This window comes from Taudactylus pleione, unplaced genomic scaffold, assembly GCF_031769625.1.
Source record: "Taudactylus pleione unplaced genomic scaffold, aTauple2 ptg000177l, whole genome shotgun sequence".
Lineage (NCBI taxonomy): Eukaryota > Metazoa > Chordata > Amphibia > Anura > Myobatrachidae > Taudactylus > Taudactylus pleione.
Window position 1 is genome coordinate 2,188,894 of NW_028284579.1, and position 16,927 is coordinate 2,205,820.

The following is a 16,927-nucleotide window of genomic DNA, read 5'->3' on the forward strand; positions in this document are numbered from 1 at the left end:
GTGAACAGGCCAGCGTATTTATAGACCTACACCTGAGAGAATTTGTTGTCAGTCTCCCATCTTATGTGCAAGACACCTCAGATGTTTTACGCAAAATAACGGGGATCAAAATGGAAGAGGATTGGATTCTTGCTTCCTTGGATGTTGAATCTTTATACACCAGCATTAATCATGAATATGGACTCAAAGCAGTCAAACACTTTCTAAGTATGAGAGAAGACGATGACCTCAATGGTTTCATCTTGGAACTTTTAGACTTTGTGTTAAGTAAGAACTATTTCACATTTAATGGCGGGTACTACATACAGACTAGGGGCACGGCGATGGGCGCAGCATGTGCGCCCACGTACGCCAATTTGTACCTAGGCTGGTGGGAACAGGAATTTGTGTTCAGTGAGACTAATGATCTATTCACTGTAAATATAATTCTATGGCTTAGATACATAGACGACATTTTCCTGGTCTGGAAAGGCTTGAAGGAAAAACTATTGGAATTCATAACCGTACTGAATACCAATACTATGAATTTACATCTGACATCAGAAATGAGCCATACAAGGGTGACCTTTCTTGATCTACAAATAACAAAGAACATTAATGGAGATGTTGTAACAGATCTTTACCGTAAAACCACGGCCACTAATAGCCTTCTGCACAACAGCAGTTCCCACTTTCCGCCTATACTGTTGAACATTCCGAAAGGTGAATTCCTTCGGCTAAGGAAAAATTGCTCAGATGAGGGAATTTTCAGAGAAAGGAGCAAGCAACTTACCATAAGATTGAGGGAAAGAGGATACAGTCATCGCTCCATTAAGAAGGCAATCAAACACACCTCTCAGGTTAAACGAGACAACTTGATCTTTCCCCCTAACAGGGACAAAGGACAAGGAAATGAGGTCATGTGTTTTGTTGACAATTTTAGCCAAGAGTGGCAAGATATTAAAAACATAGCCGCAAAAAACTGGCCCATCCTTTTAATGGATAAAGATCTTAAAGAAAAACTACCATCTAAACCATTGATGAGCTGGAGAAGATCCAGAAACATTAGAGATTCCATTGTCCGAAGTCATTTTGAGAAAAATTCCAATAAAATTTGGAAATTGAAAGGATCCCATGCGTGTGGCAACTGTAAGGCTTGCACATATATGAAAAGCAGAGAAACAGTGGAAGATAGATATGACAACAGACTAGAGATTAAGACATTCATTAACTGCAACACCTGTAGTGTGATATACTGCATTGAATGTATTTGCGGTTTAAAATATGAAGGAATGACAACTAGGAAACTCAAACAAAGAGTACTTGAACACGTCGGTAATATTAGAAATGTGGAATCTGACAAGATTAAGATGAGACAAATTACAACAGTGGCCAGACATGTCTCTCTTAAACATAATGGTCAACCAAATGTGATTAGTGTATATGGCCTGGAGAAAATTAGTCTGGGCATTCGTGGAGGAGATATGATGCAAGCGCTATTACGTAAGGAAAGTGAATGGATATTTACTTTACAAACACTTACTCCTCATGGCCTAAATGGAAATATCAATTTTGGAGCCTTCCTGTGACTAGATTAGATGTCATCATCCGTGAGTGCCTATAGGGACCATAAACCTTATATATATATTTTTTCTCTTTTTTCCTTTCCTATTTAATCAACTATGTCACTAATAGTTATGAATTACATAAACATTGACATATTTTCTTTTCCTAATCATATGATATATGTTTTCGCTTTATGTATGTGTGTGTGTGTGTGTCGATATATATATATATGTGCATATGTGTATGTATATGTATATATAACTATATGCATTGCCCATAACAACCATACTCATACAAATCCACTTGTTCTTTCCCTTTCCCACTTTTTTCCTCTGTATGTACACATTCAGCCCTGTGCATAATGTATGTTGATAGAGCTCCAATATAACCTTCTGTGAGAACGAATACATTTCAACACTCGCATCTAATTAAACCCCGCCCCTGGACATGACGAGTCAGGGGATTCCTAAAAAATAGGTAGCGATGGAGCTAAATCCAGCCCACTTTTATGACAAGCAGGGGCTATTCCCTTGTCACGTGGAAATCTGTGAGACTGTGTACGCACCAGCCTCCGTTTGTGACAAGGGCTCTGATTGGTAGGTGATGTGTAGTCACGTAGGACATGAAGCGCTCACTTCCGGATAAAAGCTGGCAATCCACGAGGGTAACACACGGACTTTGAAGAAGCCGCAGGGTGAAACGCGCGTTGTCCAGGTTACAAGAAAGGGATTACACCGATATGTGCACACGGTGACCCTTACCACACTGAATAAGCTCCCTCATTCAAGGCTGATACGGGCATGTTCATTCACTGGTATTGTACACTCTAAATCTTTTTTCCCATTATAATCCTGTGCAGATAGTGAGGATTATCCTCACCAAGGGAATCGCTCCTCCATATCTGCCTAAAATGGATTATAAGTCTATGTCTCCAAGTAGGACTGCCAGCAGTTTTTTTATCTGGCATTCACTGTGATTATTTGCACATGCCTTGATAACACTGCAGAATTTGTATGGAACAGAGACTTTCTTCTTTCACCTTCTTTTCTTATGTCTCAATAACATGCCCTACAGCTCATGTGAAAAGTGTATTATAGAAATATGTTATTAGAATATCAGCCCTAATGTGTATAGAATTTTTTGAGGGAGAGATACTATACAGGATTTTTCTCTGACATATATATATATATATATATATATATATTATTTCTGTTATCAGAGGACAAATTGTTATTTGATTTGGAATTTTTGCAATAACTATCTCGATATACAACTATTATAATTCATCAAATAGTTGATACTTTTGTTTAAATATTTCACCCTACAAGTCGGAGGACTCATATAGCTCTCCTAATATGTGTATGTGTTTTTTTGTGTATATTGGTGGCTATACCATGTTTTAATGTGATTACAAGAGACACCCCAGTGCAAATTTGAGGTGTTTTTCATATACAGATATCTATTTGTGTGACTTCTTGTGCACTTGTTACTATACTATACCGTATTGTTTGGCCAATTGGATTATTGGATATATTTTGCATTCTCATTTTTTTATATATATAATCTAACTGCTCACTAATATTTGTCTGTATATATTCCTAACTTTTGTATAAACCCCCTTCTTTATACCTAAATTTCTGAACTAATCTTTCTGTACTCTCATCAGTCCCATCTCTGGGGACTGACAGCAGATGCAGGTATAACTTTTCATCATCTGTATTTGGAGAAGGTAACTCTCATTGATCACCTCTGCCGACGGACATGTGATCAAAAGCAGATTATAACTCCATTTGGTTATACAGATGCTTTTCATAAATTTGTCTATCTCAATGAAAATCTAGCAAGATTCATGTTCATAAAGCTAATGAATATACAAAAAGATTTTGGAAGGGGAAGGGGTATCCCATCGAGAGGAATACATCTTCTTTTAACTATGTTGTGTTATATGTGTGTTCTCACAGTGTTTCATTGTTTTTAGTCAGTTTAGATCTAGTACAGGATCTCAATAAAAGTTATGTTTTAACTTTGTAGAGTGCCCCCAGAAAAAGAGTCCTCTTTGTCTTCTTTTCTTTTTCGTTATATCCCAGACTCTAGGGGAGCACCACCGGCACCATATACATTTTTTCAGTATATTTACGATAACTGTCAAAGATAATGTATCTAATTTCGGTTACAATATTATGAAAACAATACAGCGTTGTCTATACCTGTGCCCAGACCATCTCTACAACCTATATGGCATCAATAACAAACAAGATGCATCATGGGCAAGATAATTTGCATATATGGAAATTACCTCGCGAATAGAGCCTTCTGGTTGATGTGGTGCTTGCACTATTTTCCTGCATGGTTGACGTATGGGAATTAGTGAGTGGTGATTAGTATGTGGTGGGTATTGTGGGGGAAGAGCTATATTAGTAAAAATTTAGTCTCTCTAATACTCTGATACACACTAGCAATCAATGGAGGACACTGGCAAGAGCAGAGGAGACCGAAGGGACCAGAGGTCATATGCTAATGAATGGCTGACTGCAAGACAGAGAGACAGGAGACCAGAAATAATTTGCTAATGACGGTTGGCGGCAAGGGCCATCCAGGCCAATAGGAAGATACACCCCTGAGCAGAGGGTGTGCATGGAGTATTTATCTCCCAGACATGAGGTTTCAGTATCACCAAAGCTGTTATTTTAATGGCTGGTGACACTTTGGTTAATAATGTTGGCTCCATTCCGATTGAACCTGCAGTTAGTGTTGTAAGGTGCATGAGGCACTGCTTCACTCTATTCCTTAGCATGCATGAGTGTGTGTAGTTCTCAGACTTAACTTTCTGATCCTGCCCCTGCATGTGCAATCCCTGGGTCCCCATTGCGAAAGTTCCCCTAATTACCACATGGTGAAACAGTGCTTGTGTCTTGCGCAGGATGTCAAAAGACAGGCAAACATAGTCCTTACAAAGGGTCTCTCCAGGGATGGATTAAGGTGGGGCAACAGGGGCAGTTGCCCCTGGGGCCCCACACAGGGTCGGTCTGACCCTGCTGAGAACAGGTGGACACCTGTTCTCGGATGGTGGCTCTGCTGCCATGGCTGTGTGGTGTACCGTATGCAGCAGCACAGTTAGTGCTGCTGCAAACAGCGCAGAGCAGCTACTGAGTCCCCTCATCGGGCCCAACATCACGTGACACATCATGTCCGTGATGCTGAAGAGGGGACTAGGGAGCAGCCCTGCCGGAATCGCGAGTGAGGTGAGTGTTATTAATCTGGGGCAGGCGAGAGGCAGGAAAAGGTATAGATCTCCTTCAGAATTTGTACCTGGAAGTAACGTGAAGTTAGAGCAGAAGTGCGGTTTCATGCCCATAAATGCCACCAAAAGAAGAAATTTGTCTCCTCGCTAGCTTGCTTCGGTTATCGTGCTTGTGGCACGGTGGCTCGCTTAGCTAGCCACAGGTTTATATTCCCCCTCTATGTCCAGGTGGATATAGGGAATGAGGTTGGACAGTAACTAATGACGCCAGGGTACAAATACTGAAGGGGATCTATCCATTTCCATAGAGGCAGTAGGGGCTCCATGTGGCTTGGGGGAAGGGAGGGGGGAGTAGGCTCTGTGTGCCTTGGTGTGGGGTGGTGGTAGGCTCTATGTGGCTTAATGGGTGCTCCCTCAAACTATTTGCTCTGGGGCCCCCACAAGCCTTAATCCGGCCCTGAGTCTGGCAATGACAATTTTGCTTCCGTAGCACAAACTTTGTGTTTGAATAGCAGAGTCAGCACTACTACAGGATCCCTTGAAGGAGCATGAGCTCTTTACATACCAAACATTACAATAGCCATAGTAGGTGGTGATATCCATGTTGCTATCGATCCTATCTGTCAGTTGTGAACTCTCTACAATTCATAATATGTACGAAAATACTAATGTGCCATTGGTATTATTAAGACTGCAAATTAACACATGCTATAACAGCCTTTAGATTAGGATTGTGTTGTGATTAAAAACAACTATAGCGATTTCCTAACTGTACCAACTTCTGTTGCTTCCCCATAACCTTTTGTTCTAACCATTTTGTTTTTAACTTTCTCCTGCATTTGGTTTTCTCTGTCTGGTGTGAAGTCCTGATGCTTTTAAATTTAAATCCCCATAGTTTGCAATGTTTTAGTCCTATTAGTTTATGTAAAATATATATTATAGGACCGTGAAAGGTAACTAAGCATACAATTAAGAAATTGACTACAATGATTTTTAAATTGCATTAGTCCCCAATAATTTGCCATTGTATGTTATATTCCATGACATAGGGCCAAATAATAGTAATTATTAATAATAGATTCAGCTCTATTAAAGTGCAGATTTTCTGTTCATTTTGACATTTGATTTAAGGTAGGGATTTTTTAAAGGCAACATTTTGCCCATAGTCACTGATGGCTTTTGTTACCCTTAAAACAGCACAACCAAGCATAATGAACGTGTTATTACTAGGGGTGAGCGGGTTCGGATTTCTGAAATCCGAACCCCCCCGAGCCCCCCCGATCCGAGTCCGATCCGAGTCAGGCTCGACTTTTCCCGCCTGACTCGGATCTGAAATCGAGGCAAAACGTCATCATCCCGCCTTCCGAGTCTCGCGGGTTTTGGATCCTATATAAGGTACCCGCGTCGGCGCCATTTTCTCAATCGGCTGTGGACAGTGAAGAGGGAGGGTGGGAGTTAGGGCTGGCTGGGCTGTGTAGTGTAGTGTAGTGTAGTGTAGTGCTGCTGTTGTCCACTACTTCAAAGTCCATAGGGGCTGGCTGTGTTGTGCTGTGCTGCTGTTGTTAATAGGGGCTGTGTCCACTACTTCAAAGTCCATAGGGGCTGGCTGGACTGTGTTGTGCAGTCAGTTCTCCATAGGGGCTGTGTCCACTCCAAAGTCCTGTGCAGTGTCCCAGTCCTAAAGGGGTGCTGTAGTGTTGTCCAGGGGGTGCTCTGTCCATCAGGGGTGCTCCCCCCAAGTGCTAAAAAAATAATATATTTTCTGTGTTTGTGAATTGTGTGCGCAGTAGCCGCACGTGCATCAACAAAGTAGTGCCAAGCGTGCGCCTGTGTCATAAGTAAAGGGCCGGCTGGTTTGACCGTTAAAGGGTGCTGTAACCCCCAAAGTACACTCCAGTCCAAACCAAAAAAAAATTATTTTCTGTGTTTGTGAATTGTGTGCGCAGTAGCCGCACGTGCATCAACAAAGTAGTGCCAAGCGTGCGCCTGTGTCATAAGTAAAGGGCCGTCTGGCTTGACCATTAAAGGGTGCTGTAACCCCCAAAGTACACTCCAGTCCAAACCAAAAAAAAAATTATTTTCTGTGTTTGTGAATTGTGTGCGCAGTAGCCGCACGTGCATCAACAAAGTAGTGCCAAGCGTGCGCCTGTGTCATAAGTAAAGGGCCGGCTGGCTGGACCGTTAAAGGGTGCTGTAACCCACAAAGTACACTCCAGTCCAAACCAATAAAAAAATTATTTTCTGTGTTTGTGAATTGTGTGCGCAGTAGCCGCACGTGCATCAACAAAGTAGTGCCAAGCGTGCGCCTGTGTCATAAGTAAAGGGCCGGCTGGCTTGACCGTTAAAGGGTGCTGTAACCCCCAAAGTACACTCCAGTCCAAACCAAAAAAAAAATTATTTTCTGTGTTTGTGAATTGTGTGCGCAGTAGCCGCACGTGCATCAACAAAGTAGTGCCAAGCGTGCGCCTGTGTCATAAGTAAAGGGCCGGCTGGCTTGACCGTTAAAGGGTGCTGTAACCCCCAAAGTACACTCCAGTCCAAACCAAAAAAAATATTATTTTCTGTGTTTGTGAATTGTGTGCGCAGTAGCCGCACGTGCATCAACAAAGGAGCAGCGCCAAGCGTGCGCCTGTGTCCCATAAGTAAAGAGCCGGCTGGCTCATTTCTTAAAGGCTGGTGTAACCCACAAAGTGCACTACTCTCCAGCAAAAATAAAAAAATATCTTCTGTGTTTAGCCGCACGTATATATCAAATCGATATAACATAAATGGAGGACCAAACTTTCTCCGAAAAAAATAAAATAGAGAAAGATCAAGAACCACTTCCTCCTAGTGCTGAAGCTGCTGCCACTAGTCATGACATAGACGATAACATGCCATCAAAGTCGTCTGCCAAGGCCGATGCCCAATGTCATAATAGAGGGCATATACAATCCCAAATGACAAAGTTCAGGAAAATTACCTTGAAAAAAACATTTAAATCAGCTGAAGAGAAACGTAAACTTGCCAATATGCCATTTACGACCCGGAGTGGCAAGGAACGGCTAATGTCGATCCCTAGTATGTTCATGACTAGTGGTTCAGCTTCACATGACGATGGAAGCCCTCCTCCCACTAAAAAAATCAAAAGAGTTAAGCTGGCAAAAGCACAGCGAAGAACTGTGCTTTCTAAGAAGATATCACAAATCCCCAAGGAGAGTCCAAGTGTGGTGGTGGTTGCGATGCCTGACCTTTCCCCGCACTGGACGGGAAGAGGTGGCTCTTTCCACCATTTGCACGCCCCCTGCAAGTGCTGAAAGGAGCACCCACAGTCCACTTGCTGATATGCCAATTGAAGATGTCACTGTTGAAGTACAACAGGATGAGGATACTGGTGTAACTGGCGCTGAGGAGGAAGTTGGCGAGGAGGATTCTGATGGTGATGTGGTTTGTTTAAATCAGGCTCTGGGGGAGACAGTTGTTGTCCGTGGGATGAAAAAGCCCATCACGGTCATGCCTGGGCAGAAGACCAAACAATCCACCTCTTTGGTCTGGCAATATTTCTATCCAAATCCGGACAACAACTGTTTTGCCATATGTACCATATGTAAAGGTGAAATAAGTAGGGGTAGGGACGTCAACCACCTAGGAACATCCTCCCTTATACGGCACCTGCAGCGCGTTCATAAAAAGTTCAGAAACTTTGGCTAAGACCGTAAGCAGTCCAGGGACACCTAAATCCCATTGTCCTGTTGTATCCAAGCGCCTGCAAACTACACCGTCAACTCCCTCCTCATCAATTTCCTCCTTAGTCAGGATCGGAAGTAGTCCTGCAGGCCATGTCACTGGCATGACTGACTCTCCTATCCGGGATTCCTCCGGAGGATCCTGCATTGCTACGCCTACTGCTGCCGCTGCTGCTGTTGCTGCTGCTGGGAGTCGTTCATCATCCCAGAGAGGAAGTAGGAACACCACTACTTTTACTAAACAATTGACCCTCCAACAGTCCTTAGCGAGGAGGATGAAGTACGACAGCAGTCATCCTGAAGCAAAACGTATAACTGAGACCTTGACTGCTATGTTGGTGTTAGATGTGCGTCCGGTATCCGCCATTAGTGCAGTGGGATTTAGACAATTGATGGAGGTAGTGTGTCCCCGGTTCCAAATCCCGTCTAGATTCCACTTCACTAGGCAGGCGATACCGAGACTGTACAGAAACGTCAGAAAAATTGTCCTCAGTGTCCTGAAAAATGCCGTTGTACACAATGTCCACTTAACCACGGACATGTGGACAAGTGGAACAGGGCAGACTAAGGACTATATGACTGTGACAGCCCACTGGGTAGATGTATCACCTTACGCAGCATCAGCAGCAGCGTCACCAGTAGCAGCATCTCAGAAACGCCAGCTCGTTCCAAGGCAGGCTACGCTGTGTATCACCGGTTTCAGTAAGAGGCACACCGCCGACAACCTCTTAGAGAAACTGAGGGAAATCATCGCCCAGTGGCTTACCCCACTAAGACTCTCCTGGGGATTTGTGATATCTGACAACGCCACCAATATTGTGCGGGCATTACATCTGGGCAAATTCCAGCACGTCCCATGTTTTGCTCACACAATAAACTTGGTGGCGCAGAATTTTCTGAAAAGCGACAGGGGCGTGCAGGAGACGCTTTGGGTGGCCCGAAAAATTTCTGGCCACTTTCGCCATTCAGCGACTGCGTGCCGAAGACTGGAGCGCCAGCAAACACTCTTAAACCTGCCCCGCCATCACCTGAAGCAAGAGGTTGTGACGCGGTGGAACTCAACCCTCTATATGCTTCAGAGGATGGAGGAGCAGCAAAAGGCCATACAAGCCTATACATCCACCTATGACATAGGCAAAGGAGGGGGTATGCACCTGACTCAAGCGCAGTGGAGAATGATTTCCGTGTTGTGCAAGGTTCTCCAGCCCTTCGAACTTGCCACACGTGAAGTCAGTTCAGACACTGCCAGCTTGAGTCAGGTCATTCCCCTCATCAGGCTTTTGCAGAAGCAGCTGGAGAAAGTGAAGGAGGAGCTAAGACGGAGCGATTCCGCTTGGCATGTGGGACATGTGGATGAAGCCCTTCATTCGTTTTGCCGGGATTCCAGGGTGGTCAATCTGTTGAAATCAGACCACTACATTTTGGCCACCGTGCTCGATCCTAGGTTTAAAGCCTATGTGGTGTCTCTCTTTCCGGCCGACACAAGCCTGCAGAGGTGCAAAGACCTGCTGGTGAACACACTGTCAGCTGAAGCGGAACGTGACACGTCAACAGCTCCTTCTTCATTTTCTCCCGCAACTGGGGCTGCCAGGAAAAAACTTAGATATCCTAAGCAACCCGCTGGCGGTGATGCAGGGCAGGCAGGACCAAGTTTGGACATCTGGTCCGGACTGGAGGACCTGGCAACAATTTCTGACATGTCTACTGTCACTGCATATGATACTGTCACCATTGACAGAGTGGTGGAGGATTACATCGGTGACAGCATCCAAGTAGGCATGTCAGACAGTCCATACCTGTACTGGCAGGAAAAAGAGGCAATTTGGAGGCCCCTGTACAAACTGGCTCTATTTTACCTGAGTTGCCCCCCCTCCAGTGTGTACTCCGAAAGAGTGTTTAGTGCAGCCGGGAACCTTGTCAGCGAAAGGCGTAGGAGGTTGCTTCCACAGAATGTGGAGAAGATGATGTTCATCAAAATGAATTATCAGCTCTTCCAGGGAGACCAGCCTCCAGAACGTACAGAGGGACCTGTGGTGGTGGATTCAAGTGGGGACGAGTTAATACTTTGTGAGGATGAGGATGTACACACTGAAGAGGGTGAGGAATCGGTGGATGAGGAGGATGAGGATGACATCTTGCCTCCGTAGAGCCAGTTTGTGCAGGGACACATTAATTGCCAGCTTGTTTTGTGGGGGCCCAAACGAACCAATCATTTCAGCCACAGTTGTGTGGCAGACCCTGGCGCTGAAATGATTGGTTTGTTAAAGTGTGCATGTCCTGTTTATACAACATAAGGGTGGGTGGGAGGGCCCAAGGACAATTCCATCTTGCACCTCTTTTTTTTCTTTGCATTATGTACAGTTTGGGGCCTAGTTTTTCAAACTGCCATCCTGTCTGCCACTGCAGTATCACTCCTAGATGGGTCACGTGTTTGTGCCGCCCACTCGTGTCGCTTAGCATAGTCATTCAGCTACCTCGGTGCAACCTTTTGGACATAAAAACACTATTGTGAGGTGTGAGGTGTTCAGAATAGACTGGAAATGAGCGGAAATTAAGGTTATTGAGGTTAATAATAGCATAGGAGCAGAAAAACCTACAAATTCTGTGATTTTAGCTGTTTTTATGCTTTTTTTCAAAAAAATACAGATCCAAAACACAAAACCCAGAACCCAAAACACGGAAGGGTGGTTTTGGCAAAACCAATCCAGATCCAAAACAGGTAGAAAGATCCAGATCCAAAACCAAAACACAAAACACGAAAAGTGGCCGGTGCACACCCCTAGTTATTACAGGGATGTAATTATTATCCTGGCTTTCAGGATGCTGGCAATCAGAATGCAGGCGCTGGAATCCTGGAGTCAGGATCCCAACAGTAAGTATTGGGGTTACGGGGAGGGTTAGGGGTTAGGATTAGGCACTAAGGGGAGGGTTAGGGTTCGACACTAGGGGTGGAGAGTTTGGTTTAAGCTGCGGGGGAGGGAAGATAGGTTTAGGCACTAGGGGTGAGGGTTAGATTTAGGCTGCTGGGAGGGAGGGAGGACTAGGGGTAGGAAAGTATACTTACCTCTTTCTGTCTAGATTGTGACTGTTGATGTCACGGCTGGTGTCACAGATTTACCTGTTCTAGGCTTCGGGGCAGAATCAGCAGCAGGCAAACTCAGCAGGAACCGTGCAGGTGATATATAGTTCTTTCTCAGAGAGACTTGGGCAGCAGTGAGAACTGCCTTTGATGATACATGGTAGCAATAGATAGCTGTGAAGTGGCCATGAGGAACCTGGCTAGACAGACTGGACTCTAACTTGCAGGACCAGACTGGGGCCCCCATTTAGTAATGAGTTTTATCACCAAAATGGGTGATAACTGTCACTGTGTATGATAAATGGTGCTCCAGCCAATCAGCTCCCAACTGTCATTTTTCTAACAGTTGACAGTTGGGAGCTGATTGGCTGGAGCACCATTATCATACACAGTGAAATTTATCACTTGTTTTGGTGATAAAACTTGTTACTAAATGAGGCCCTGGGACTGGTAGGAGAACTTGCAGGACCGGACTGGAACGGCTGGAGAACTTGCAGAATCGGACTTGGACCAAAGGAGCCTGGAATAGAACTTGGGAGACAGTAACTGTATAACTGTTACACCGCAGAAGTAACTAGTTGTTCAGGTAATGAGTGCTTGCACTCATGCCCCTTTTATCACGCTTGCTAGCTCAGGATTGGAGGCAGCTTGTAAATCGGGATCCGTGATTGGGTGGCTCCGATCATGTGATTAAGTCCGGTATGGTGGTGCCCATGGAGGAAGTAGTGGGAATGCCGTGGTCAAGAGTGTGTCCAAGACTCCCGGACCGAGACTGCAGGACACATGCAGGACCTCTCCGCTCACACCCCTCCAGCATCCCCAAAGATGCATGAGTGCAGACACCAGCGGTGGGGCCGCGCTCTGACAGTCAAGAAGCTGGCGTTGGGATTCTGACTGCCGGGATCCCAAGCACCAGCATCCCGTATCCAACCCTTATTACATGTTGTAATATCCTTATTTACATCATGTGCATGGCAATATTATCCTAACCTGAAGTATGTGAATAGAATCTCTTCATGACTTATAAATGTGGAAGCTGATTTTTTGTGCAGACTACAAAATGACTTGCACATCAGGAGCACTATATACAGATGGAACAGGGAAGGATGTCTTGGGAATATTGACTGGGGACAAAATTGCAAAGTAACTGAACCATTAACATAATCACCTTCCTCACGTTGTAATGAATTCATTAAAAAAAACATTTACAGTCATTTTTCTCCTACTGACTGAGTATGTCATACATTGGCATTGCCCACTTTTGCTCCATGATGAAACAAATAAAAATGAATAATGTTTATAGCTGCTACTAAAAAGGAAGTTGAAATGATAAAATGATACCCTATTATAACATATAACAGCTTTGCTAAAGAATTTTCAGAAGAGCATAGCTGACAAATTCGCAAAGCATAGATATTGTAAATGTATGATTATTATAGTGTGAAACAAATGAAGGCAGACAATTGCAATGTTACTTTGGAATCTAAAGCTGGGTACACACTGACAGATATATTGGCTGATCAATTGATCGGTCATTATATCGGGTACCCGTCGGCCAGGTTGTACCAGCGATATGTGTGTGAATGACGTTGTTGCACAGCCGATGGCAGATATATCTGTCCATCAGGCAGTGTGTATGCTTTACACTTGTAGCAGAGGCCGCAGGGAGCGGTGCGGGACACGCCCCCGGCCAGCGGGACCCGCAGCCAGAGACAGATGATGGTCGTTCAGTGTGTAAGAATAATCATCATCTGCAGATATATCTGTCCATCAGGCAGTGTGTATGCTTTACACTTGTAGCAGAGGCCGCAGGGAGCGGTGCGGGACACGCCCCCGGCCAGCGGGACCCGCAGCCAGAGACAGATGATGGTCGTTCAGTGTGTAAGAATAATCATCATCTGCAGATATATCTGCTCAGTGTGTACCCAGCTTAAGAACCCAATCTGTCTGTAGCACCCACATGAGTTGACTTTTTAGCATACAGTATATTGTAAAGACTTTGTTATTGATTTGGACCGACTTTTCTTACATTGTGGAATAAACATATAAACTGTATGTAAGATAAGATTGTATAGGTTCTTTTAAGGTCAGCAACAACCTTATATCTAATTATCTCACTCGCCATTGCGCATGTGTGTAAGTCGCACTGTGCTGCGTTGCTATTGCTTTGCAATTACATACGCACGTAGGAATAATTTGCAAATGTGGGCAGCGTTTGTGGGAAGTAACGAAGGGGGGTTAGGTGAATGCAGGCGTGTCTAACCGTTAAAACGCTGTTCTGTGGGCATGCATATATTAGCCATTGCGATTGCTTTCGCAGCATGAGACCTTTCTGTGTGCGAGGAGAGCTACAGTATTTGAGACAGGTCAGACTTGCCACAATGGCTGCATCGCTGTCCGATCTGCATCGATGTTACCGATGTTTATGCAGGAACATGACATCAGACGGTGATGAGAAGGCAGCAGTGGGTGTCCCTATGCCGGGTTAAGCTATGGAACTATTCGCATATTTTCGCAACTGTGGTCCGTGCAAAATTGCAGCTGCAATCACTTTAACCTTCTCTTCTGAATCAGGCCCTGAGTTGGCAACCAGCGACACACCCATAGCACGCCCATAACACGCCCATAAAGTGGATGATCTTTGTGAGTATGAATAGCCACCTCCAAGTCACCGCCCAAGAGCAACCAGTACATTTCCAAGATACTTTGGATACTGTGCATACCGTAGGTCACATCGACTGGGCAACTTTATAGAGACTTAGGGCCTGATTCAGAGCCGGACGCTATTTACGCTCGCTCATCCAGTAAAAAGGGGCTGGCTATTTAAATTGACCGTTCGCTCTTTGTGGTCTGTTGACGCCTCTATGTCTGAACGAGCGAACAAAACATGCAGACGTTTTTTGTAAAAAACGCCCCCCTGGCCGCTCGCATCATACGTCATCTCCGCTATTTATTAGATTAATCGAGTACATCGAAAGGCGTCTGAACTGCTTGCAGTGCTTGTGGTTGGATTTTCCTACCGCAATCATGCGAACAGTTCAGGCTAAGAAATAACCAAGTGACGTGGTCGATGACGCTGCTTTGTTAATTATGCACACCCTTAAAACGCCCGTTTTGACCTTTTGGCACGCCTGCGTTCAGATTTTTTGGTGAAATTAAGTAGTTCCATCAAATTTGGGGTGCTTGAAAATGGGTGCAAGCATATTTTAATGTCTCTAAAGTGAAGTTTTACAAAAGTGAAATTCCTCCGTCATACAAGCACCTCCAATCCCAAAAACACTTGGCCCCTACTTAGAGCACCCCAGAAGCTTATTTAGATAGTTTTTGAAGTTGTCCCCCCACTTTTGTCATTTTCGCCCCCAATTTCAAAGGCGTTTTTTGGGGGACCCTGGAATTTTTTTTTTTTTTTTTATGGGTGAATTGTCCTTGGGTGAATTGTTCGCTTCTAATTGAATACGGTCCTTAGACACATGCGCGGTTGAAAAACATTGACCATTTGTGTGAATATCACCAGTGTGACTCAGAATCAGACCCACAGTGTGGCATGGTTGTTTCATGGAATTTATTGCTGAAACTTTACATCTTTGCAGATGGTTTCAACGGGAAGCAGTTGAGAAGCCGGCAGTCGCAATGCCGATCGCTGGCTTCCCGACTGCTTAATCCTGGCAAGGTACAAATGACAGGCGTCGAAATCCCGACGCCTGTCATTAGACCTACGACAGGAGCCCGACACCCAGCTTACCGATCGAAGGTAAGCCGGGTGCCGGGTGCGGACAGCCGCGGGGGCGGAGGGTTAGGTTTAGGGCTCCCGGGGGGAGCCCGGGAGGTTAGGGTTAGGCTAGAGGAAGGGGGGTTTAGGCTTAGGCACCCCCGGTGGAGGTTAGGGTTAGGCACCCCCCTGGGAGACTTAGGTTTAGGCTGCGGAGAAGGGGGGGTTAGGTTTTGGCACGTGGGTGGGAGGTTAGGGTTAGGCACCCCTAAAGGAGGGTGTGGGTTAGGGGATAGAATTAGATTAGTTTATACTTACCTTAAGGACGATCAGGATTTCCTCTGTCGGGCTGCCGCTGCCATGCGGCCAGCGGTAAATCATACTGATTCAGTTTCAACTACTTTGCTCATTTCTAATTATAAGTAAATAATATAGTGAGTCTTATTTAATTGTCAATCATTAGTGCTCTACTCCTGCACTGGGTCTTTTTGATGGCTTTTGCTATATTGTCTATCTCTCCCTCTCTATGAAATCATAATTACATACAAAGATAAACAATTTAAATGAAGTCCTTTCAAGCTCATAGTGTGAAGGTCTGTTCTTTCATTATTTTGCACATCAATAGTTATACCTTCATGTATAATTCCTTTGCATACTGTAGCTATCAATAACTAGCCTGCACTGCCTTTTAACATTATACACCTTAGAACTATGTAATATGTATGAGTCGTAGATATTATAATAAACTAGACCTGGGGAAATGTATTAGTGTGAAAAACAGATCATTTACAAGTAATGTGTTAGATTCTCAGTCAATGTCACATGAAAGACGTCCTACATATAGATCTTTTGTGTAGAAAATTGAAACAATCACTTTTGTTCATTGCATTTGGCATGCAATTATCATTCATGAAAGAGTCATATTTATAAGAGGTGAATGTGAGGGAATAATAACCAACTATTATTTATTTACTGTTATATTGGTGCTGCTTGTTAATGTGTGCCAATCTACATTTTACAGTATTTGTTTCTAATTAAGGCAGAATAATACAGCACTCACTTACTCATTTGTTCAAGTTGTATGTAATGTCTCTCATTTACCCTTACCTGTGATTATATTACTGCAATGAGACACAATGGGCTTATGTAGAGTTGGACGCATTTGAGCCCTAACTGAACACAGGAAAAAAAAGGCTCACATGAAAAGCTGCATATTGCGTGCACATGTTCTGTCAGACACATCTCAAGATGCGTTCAGCTGTACTTCACTGGCATTAGTAACACAAGTATGTACACTTATGGCCCAGAATAGTATAGAGAAAGCACATACATCTGTTTTTCAAAGTTAGTAGTAAATGTGACTTTTGTATTACCCTATTTGTATGTAATAATAATTTAAAGAAGCATCACAATAAAGAATAGTGGGGGTGATTCAGCACTGGATGGAAATGCAAAGCTGCATGCAAGCAGCTTCGCAATTCTGGCCTTGCTATTATGTTAATGCAGCAGGAGGCGTCATGCCTTCTACATGCATTAATGATCCGAGCTGCGTCCATGGATGCAGCTTCGGATCATTTGCGTGATCCTTGGCTGGCTGAGTGATCATGGGGTCACACAGGCTGGCCATC

General features: G+C 44.3%; 1 protein-coding gene across 2 annotated transcripts in view; it reads right to left on the reverse strand.

The window, feature by feature from the left end:
- TRPM3 (transient receptor potential cation channel subfamily M member 3) overlaps window positions 1-16,927 on the reverse strand; it is a 212,994-nt gene that overhangs the window by 145,796 nt on the left and 50,271 nt on the right. The gene's annotated exons all lie outside the window — the stretch shown is intronic.